General features: G+C 34.7%; 1 non-coding gene across 1 annotated transcript; it reads left to right on the top strand.

Annotated features, from left to right (window-relative positions):
* The first annotated feature begins 5588 nt into the window (after nt 1-5588).
* Nucleotides 5589-5695, top strand: LOC131147330 (small nucleolar RNA R71). The gene has a single exon (XR_009134719.1). It is a non-coding gene; the product is annotated as a small nucleolar RNA R71 (small nucleolar RNA).
* The last annotated feature ends 3888 nt before the right edge of the window (nt 5696-9583 follow it).

Genomic DNA, 9583 nt, shown 5'->3' with positions numbered 1-9583 from the left:
AATAAGTACCACAGTACATAATAATAAATATACACTATAATAAGTAACACCGTATATATTAAAATACTAAAAATACCCTAATAAGTTATATATACCTATATACTAAAGATACCATAATGAGTAATACCATATATATTAAAATACTAAAAATACCCTAATAAGTAATACTAAGTATAAGCATAGCAATAATACCATAATATATACCATATATACTAAAAATACTATAATAATAATAATAATAATAATAATAATAATAATAATAATAATAATAATAATAATAAGAATAAATAAAATAATAATAATAGCACGCACATCGAATATTATATATAAATATGACAATACAAATGTAAAAATAATTAAACCCCATAAATAGTATACAATATGGAAACAAAATTATGGAAATAATTCAAATTACAAATCTATTATGCAAACGTGTACATGTACAAAATGGAAGCATGTGATAATTAGGAAACATAGCAAAAATCTAAAATTGAAACACAATAAAATACAAGCTAATATACAATCAAATGTGCAGTCAATAGTAATGTAAATATCCAAATAAATGCATGAGGCAATCATTATAACACAAACTATACAATTAAATGACAATATAAATATGCCAATAAAATAAAGGCAATGACAATAATACATATGCGAATTAAATATACAATTAAGATATGCAATCAATAGTAACATAAATATAAATATATAAGGTAATAACAATAATCACAATATATGAAAAAAATATATGTATATATATATATAATAAAATAAATATGCAATCATAATAATATGAAAAATAAATATGCAACAAGATAAGCACACAATACAATAATATGATAAATATGCAAAATAAATATACAATAAAATAAACATGCATCGCAACAACATAACTATGCAAAATAAATACACAATAAAACAAGCATGACAATATTAACATGGCAACGATATTAAAGTATACAACAATAACAATAGATACCATTATTAATAGAATTTAAATATGAACAAAATCCTGCAATAAGAAGAATAAGGTTAATTAGTATTTTCCATGCATAAACAAGAATAATTAAATTTTTAAATGTTAACAAAAAACCTGCCATAAGAATAATAAAATCGAATAGTATTTACCATATAAAAATTAAAACAATATTACTATATTAATTATCTAACAAGTATAGTTTTAACAAATAAAACAACATAAACACATAATAAGAAAACTTAAATAAATAAAAGTCTACACAGCATGTAAAAAAAAAATAAAATAAAATAAAATAAAATACAATAAAAAAAATAAGAAAAAAAAAACTAAAAGACTTAAACTTTAAGTCATAAATTGCAAAACCGAATCCATATATATATATATATATATTCACGAGTGTGTGTGTGTATATGGTCAGCATGCAGAGGGCAGGGAGACTCACTGTGGGTTCTTGGCCGGAGAGACTGGTTCTGGAGCAGAGGTGCACGGCCGGAATCTGAAGGACGGCAAGGTGGCTGGAGATGAGGCCTTCCGGGTATACTGCTGTCTGGTGAGGGTGGCTGGTTGCAGACGGTGGTGCTGCTGTTGTGGTGGAGATCAGAGAAACTCACAGCAAGCTTACCGTGGGCTGACGGAGAGGAGGCTAGTGGCCGGAGGTGTGGTTGTCGACTGCTGGTGCAGAAGGTGGCCGGAGTTCCTGGAGGCCGAGACCACCGTTCGCGGCTGGAGCTGGGGCGTAGAGAAACAACAGGGGGCTGCTGCTGCAGGGATCTCAGGCCCGTGGTGTGAAGAGTGGGATATGATGGGGAGAGGATGAGAGGGGGCCGAGGGAGTTGCTGGTGGCTGTTGGTGGAGGATGGTGTGGCAGCAAGGAGGCTTGATGGTGGCTGCTAGTGTGGCTGAGAGTAGAGAAAAAAATAGAAGAAAGGCCGGAAGCAGGAGAAGAATCAGAAGCAGAAGAGAAGAAGCCGAAAAAAATTTCTTTTTTCTTTGCTTTTGGTTCCCGGTTGTGCGCCCCTGTGGCCGCCCCTCTTGCTCCGGCTCTTCTCCTCTTTTTATAAGCCTAAAACCCTAAACTTTTCTTTTATTTTATCTTTCTTTTTATACTTTTATGGAAATAACCAATATAGTAATAATAATGATACTAATATTGTCAATACTAATGATAATAATATATTAATAATAATGGTAACGTAATAATAATATTAATAAGAATAATAATAATAAATAATTGATAATAATAGTAATAACAAAGTAAATATAGTAATAGTATTAATAATAGATATGATGATGATGATAATAATAATAATAATAATAATAATAATACTAAATAAAGTAATATTAATAATAATGAATATAGAAATAATAATCGTAAATGATAGTAATAATAATAAGTGTAATAAAAATAAAAATAAAAGTAATAGCCAACTAAAAATAATAATAATAATAATAATAATAATAATAATAATAATAATAATAAATAAAATAATAATAATAATAATGAGACTAATGAAAATTAATAATAATAATAATAATAATAATAAGAATAATAAAAATACTAATAATAATAATAATAATGAAAATAATAAATAATAATAATAATAAAAATAGAAGTAAAAATAAGTAAAAATAATAATACTAATGAATAATAATAATAATAATAATAAAGAAAATAATAATAATAATAATAATAATAAGATTAGTGAAAATTATTAATAATAATAATAATAATAAGAATAAATAAAATAATAAAAATACTAAAATAATAATAATAATAATAATAATAATGATAAATATATTGGGCTTGGGTAAAAATGGGGTGTCTACAATACCAATTTCAATGAATGAATACACAGGCAACACAACCATACCCTTTCACATACGGGAATATCACCAAATTACACACAAACTCATTCATACCCAATTCATGCAACTCTGAAGTAAGTCATTCATGCAAATCTCATCATTATATAGCCATTAAGAACAGTAAACTCACATAAAATTAACCAGCGAGCACAATTGAGAGTTAATGTAGTCATATAAATTCAAGTATAAATAGGTGAAATCTTGAATCACGTGTAATGTGTGTGACTCGTTACACTCAGGATATCCGTGGACATCAAAAGAATTGTCGCTTTGACTCAGTCTAACTGGCATACTCTCAAAAACACTCAAAAAAGATGGGTTCACTCATCGTATGTGAGGAGGAGTGTCATGATCAAACATCCCACATACTGCAAGGAACAAACGCTAAATGTATGGAGTGGACTAGTCTGAAAAGGATCAAGCCTATTTAGGAGGTGTCGGGTCCTTCACCCTAGCATCTTCTCACCTACTCGCCATGTCCAACCGAGACCACCCTAGATCAACATATTCACAAACTAGGCGTGAATACATCTGAGGCATTAGGCGAGTGAAGAGTCTTCATATGTGGATAACATGCGTCTTGTCCTTGACTTTTGTTGTAGTTGTGTGGAGCAGGTATTAATCTTTCACCTCTTGTAGGGTATTTCTATTTCTCTTTTTCTTTCTTCTGCTCATTTTTCAATTTCTTTCTTTTCATGGTCAATTAGGACAATCATAACACTTCTTTTATTGTTTCATACCACCCATGTGCATTAAGCTCGAACAAGAGTCCATGAAATAAGTCTATTTCTAGGGGTGGTTCGGCCTTCACATCTTGAGTAGGCTACAAGACCTAAGTTTTTATCTCCCCACTAGATGTCACCTCTAGGCTAGCAATTCAAAAATCAAGACTAGTGTACAAAGAGTATCCAGAAAAAAATAGGGAAAGTTGAGTTTCATGAACTCTGAGTTGACGTCAAAACTCAAAAGAGCGATAAATGGCTCAACAGTACCTCACAAGGTGTCAAAGTCTCCACGGGCGCTCTCTCAGTGTTCACAAGGAACCCTAAGTGCTACAAGTCACGTGAACGTGTATTTTTTTAGCCTCAAGAGATACCATGTAGATACAAAAGTTTATATCGCCAGATTAACACAAGTGCACTACCAATCAACTTTCAATGAGTTACGATTTCTAGTTTAGCCATATAAATAGAAACTACACATAAATGACCCAATGTGTACTCCTAGGTTATATGCAGGTATATGAAGGGCATAAGTAGCATCATTCACACACATTTTTTTTCACTGTTATTCAAAAATGAGAAGGATTGAAGAAAAGAAAGAAACTTCCCTGACTTATTGGTGAATCCGTCGAGGAGTTTAATTTTCAACTCTGTACTCATGCCAAATGAACCTTTACCAATACGTCTTCTATGATTCCATGTGGATACTTGATGGATCGGTCTGCTAGTTGCAAAGAAATAGTTGTTTGTTTCATCTCTCCAAGTCCCAATTTCCTACAAATAGAAAGTGGCATAAGATTAATGCTAGCTCCAAGATCACATAAAACTTTATCAAAAAATAAATTTCCAATAGTGCAAGGCAAAGTAAAACTCCCTGGATCTTTTAATTTTTGAGGCAATTTCTTTTGAAGAATAGCACTACACTCCTCAGTAAGCTTCACTGTTTCGAACTCCTCCAACCTTCTTTTCTTTGAAATGATGTCCTTCAGGAATTTGACATAGTTTGGCATTTGTTCCAAGGCATCTGTAAGAGGAATATTTATGTGAATTTTCTTAAAAATATCCAAAAACTTAGAAAATTGCTTATCTAATTTTTGTTTTTGAAAACGTTGAGGATAAGGAAGTGGAGTAGAGAGAATAGGAGGATTGTCAGGAAATGAAATTGTTGGTGACGTGTCAGTCTCTCTTGGTGTGTCATCCACCATCTCGTCTTCTTCCACTTTATTCTTGCGCCATTATTTTTAGCTGTAGGTGTGGACATGGTTTCCTTTGCTGGTGATTTCTCAATTTCTCTTCCACTCCTAAGTGTGATGACATTGCATTGATCCTTAGGATTCACTTCTATGTTGCTAGGAAAAGTTCCTCTCTGTTGGGTATTTATAGTCGTGGCCAGTTGCCCAATTTGTAGTTCAAGGTTCTTCATAGTGGCTCCCATATTGTTGCAATGAGTCTCAATGTTGTCTAGCCGTGAATCAGTCTTTTTAAACCTTGCTTTTGTCTCCTCAACAAATGATATCATGGCATCCTTAAGTGACATCTTCTTCTCACTTTGTTGACTATCAAGTCTCAAGTCCATAAGACAAATTCTCATGATTTCGAAGCCCTGGATGGTAATATTGTGGCACTGGATTACCCCTATAGTTGTAGTTCCGATTGTTGATGTATTGAACCTGTTCATGACTCTCTCCATTGCTCGGATCTGTCCTACTTGTAGTTGCCACATATTCTGCACCTTGTGGTATCCTCTGGGTTGTCAAAGATGAAATCTGATGAGACAGGACAGAGAAGCAACTTGAGCTGAAAGTGCAGCAAACGGCTCCAATTCATGAATTCCAGCAACTTTCTTAGCCATAGTTCTTTCAGTTGGCCATTGATAGTTATTTGATGTCATTTCTTCCAAAAGAGCAGTAGCACCCTCAGGTGTCTTTGACATCAAAGTTCCCCCAGATGCAGCATCAACTAAAGTCCGTGTTTGCCCATTTAACCCATTATAAAACATCTGAATTTGCAACCAATCCAGAAATCCATGTTGTGGGCAGCGTCGAATCAAATCTTTATACCTTTCCCAAGCTTCATAGAGTGATTCAAAATCATGCTGCTTGAATTGACCAATCTCACTCCTAAGTTGAGCTGTTTTTGCAGGTGGAAAGAATTTAGCTAGAAATTTTTCTGCCATGTCCTGCCAACTAGTAATACTCCCAGGTTGTAGCGACTGTAGCCAACCTCTTGCTTTGTCCCTCAAAGAGAAAGGGAATAATCTCAGTCTAATGGTGTCTTCAGTAACACCATTGATCTTCACAGTATCACAAATCTCCAAAAACATCTCCAGATGGATATTGGGATCATCAAGTGGCGATCCACTGAATTGGGCCTGCTGCACCATGCTGATTAATGCGGGGTTGAGCTCAAAATTGTTGGCATTAATGGGTTGGCGTCTGATACCCGAATAATTGTCATTCACAACTGGTCGCACATAATCCTTCAAGGCACGTGGCTGCGCATTATCTTGTTCGTTCTCCATGACTAATACCCTCTTTTTCCTTAGTGTTCTGAGCGTTCTTTCAATCTCCGGATCAAAAGGAATAATGTCACGTGTTCTAGCCCTGCGCATCCAACATAAAAAACACACCAGAAATACAAAAAAAAATAATAAAAATAAAAATAAAATAAAATAAAATAAAAATAATAAAAATATAAAAATAAAATTCTAAATTAAAACCAAGATTACTTTGTATCGATATTGGCAAAAATAAGAAAAACTCAATCCCCGGCAACGGCGCCAAAAACTTGACCGGTGCAAACTGCAAGTGCACAGTATCGTAGTTTTATAATATAATGATGTGTAGAGTATCGTCCTCAGGGATTGATGTCTTAATATACCAAGTACCGAAATTTTACTAACCTTTATTTTATTTAGAAAAATTAACAATTTTAGACTGCAAAATTTAAACAAAGCTACTTTAAATAAACTATTCAGGAGAATTTAAAACTGAATACCGCGTGTCAAATTGATGATGGTGAAAACTTCTAGGAAACCGATTTCACCTAGTTTCTCACTATGCTTTACTCATTTAGCTAATTTAACTTCGTTTTCTCTGTTGTTAGCAAATCTCCAATTTTTCCAAAAGCCTCTTTCGATAGTCAATCGGAACCTATTCTTGTTTATTATTTAACATAAGAGTATGCAAATTAATAATGCAAGAACGCAGTAAGACCCTCGATTTTTTTATGCTACGTAGGTTCATACAAGTCTTTCAATCTCTATATTTACCTACGCTGAATTATCCAAGATCTATCCTATAATCCCCCCTTTCGGTAGCAAATCACAAGACTAAAATCATTTAATTAATGGTCAGTTAATTAAAAGCATTAGGCACGGAATAACTCAAACAAACATTAATGAAAACTATTTCAGATTAGCATCAAAGAGCAAGCATAGTTCGAAACTGGCTACATCGTTTTCCTAGAATTCAAAATTTTAGTTTATTCCGAAAATAAAATCCAACATAACAGATTTCACCATATGTTCTCCAATTTGGAGCGTACAGGAAAGATCAACACTCGCCACACTGTCGTCGCGCGTCACGAACACCCCGAACACCGCCGTTGTTCACCGCCTTCCGATTCTGAAAAGATAGTATTTTTGCGTGCTTCCAACTCTCCTTTGCTGGATGTGTGTGTATCTTCGCAGCACCCCCAAAAGAAAACCACAAGAAAGCTCTCCAAAAAAAATAATTTTTCCAAGAAACTCTATGTGCTTTTGGCCTCCCTTCTCTTTCTCCCCGAGAAAAATCCTTTTTTTTCTTCCTATGGTGCGGCCTCTCTCCCCTCAGCCCCCAGCGCACACTGCCCTCTCCAAGTCCCTTCTTGCACACGGCACTCCCCCACAAGGAAACCCTCCCTTGTTGACTTTTCCATCCTTTCCTTTTGTCCCTTCTTTCCTTGCTTTTCTTTCCTTTCTTTTTTTTTTCTTTCCATTCTTTTGTCTTTCCTTTGTATGTACCCAGCGCACACTACCCCTTATGAGATGACCCGGCTGCATGACTGGGTCACATCTCATTTTTTGATTTTTTTATTTTCTTTTTTTTTCAAAGGTACATGAACTGCCCTCCTCTTTCAAGCCCACTTTCGACCCTTTTACAGCTCGTAACTCTCAAAACTTAAAACATAAAAGATGTAGAGCTCTTTTTCATATTTTCCCATAATTTTGAATCATCTCAATCGGAGCTCGTATGAGAAAGTTACGCGAAGATTACGAAGAATTGTTGAAAAAATCCATAAAACGGCGTATGCTAACTTCACGTCTGATTTCGGCCTTGATGCTGTCAGAATTTTGCAAGGCACAAAACATGAAAATTGTAGATTGTTTTCTTATCTTTCTATAGCATCTTGAATCATCTGAATCAGAGATTGGATGAGAGAGTTACGCACAGATTGCAAAGTACCATCGTTTTTTTTAGCTTCCAATAGTTGCTCTCCAATAAAAAACACCAAAATTTCATACATTACTCAATAAAACCCAAATTTTATAAATAGAACACAATATTAGAATATTGAGAGTAATTAGGCATTTAAATATAAAATATTATTCGCAATGCATGAATTAAAGCACCTAATTACGCAATTTAAGTGCGTAATCAAGTTCATTTGACCCCGGTCGACCGAACCACCTGGAAGTCAACTTTTTGACCTCCCGGTCGACCGACCAACATTGTACTCCAACAACCTTGTCGACCGAAGGGTCTTGGGAGAATCCCCAGCGGTCTGGTCGACCGAGCCTTTCAGTTCAAAAGTCCCCTAGTCGACCAAACCTCGGGAATTTGCAAAATCGCCTTGCCTCGGTCGACCGACCACTCAGTTCAAAATACTCTTGGTCGACCGAGCCATTTGAGTCTTGGTCGACCGAACCATTTCTGGTCGACCGGACCTCTCGGGTTGCCCTGATTTTTTACCGCAGTTAACAAATTTTAAACAGGGTTAAAATGCCTTAAACGTCACTAATCTTTTCTAATAATACCAAATAGGTCCCCAACGGTCATATTTTTCTCCCTTGCCTATATATATGTGTTCATTTGAGAAAATTAATAGGATTAACCACTTTGATTAGGGAAAATTCTTTGAAAAATCAAAACCCTATAATACTCATTCTTAAGCCTCCTACACTCATACTTACCTTCTCATACAAATTAAACCCTTTGTAAGTTGATTGAGTGCTAGTCTAAATAGGTTTACTCTCCCACTCTTGATTGATTGATTCAGTTTTTACGAGAGCTAAACCTAAGTATTCTTAGGGGGCTTTTACTAATAAGCCTATCCTAAGAAGACATGATAAACCTCCTAAGCATTGCACTTGTGTTGCAAATTCTTAGGAAGCTTGTATTTGTCTTCGCGTTGCAAAATCATTTTCAAAACAAACTCAAATATCTTGTGTGATTTATATTGATGTATTCGTGAAAAGATATTTGTGTTTTCAATTGTGATCTTTGTTGCAATATTCACTCACTCATATATTATTTGCTGAATACAAAGATTACGTATCTTTTGCAAACCAAGCATATATGTCATTTGATACTCACATGCTTGAAATATCCTGCAAATACTTGAGACTATACATCTTTGTGTAAGCTTATTTATTGAACATATCTTGTGATACAAATACTGTTAGTTCGACACTCTCACGTACGCATTACACTGATAGAATATACTTTGAGAGTTGAACCATCTAGACCACATTGAGCTTACATATTGAATCATACTGTGGTGTTTGTTATTGCGCGTATTTGGGTACACATCTGCTTTACTTGAAAGCTTATTCATTGTACCATTTGATTGTTTTTAAAATACTGTTGTATTTCCAGGCACGGGCCTGAAGAGGGAGACTAGCCCTGGAATAGTCCCGGCTTGGCTTAGACCCAGTTAGGAAAGCTAGGTGCGTCGTCCTGTTAAGGCGTGTAGGTTGAGGTCAGCCCCGCTAATTGACCTGGTGTAGGTTGAGGTCAGCCCTGTGTTAATTTGA

Source organism: Malania oleifera, chromosome 1, assembly GCF_029873635.1.
Source record: "Malania oleifera isolate guangnan ecotype guangnan chromosome 1, ASM2987363v1, whole genome shotgun sequence".
NCBI lineage: Eukaryota > Viridiplantae > Streptophyta > Magnoliopsida > Santalales > Ximeniaceae > Malania > Malania oleifera.
Note: the sequence above shows the minus strand (reverse complement) of the source record. Positions and strands in the feature narration are given on the sequence as shown.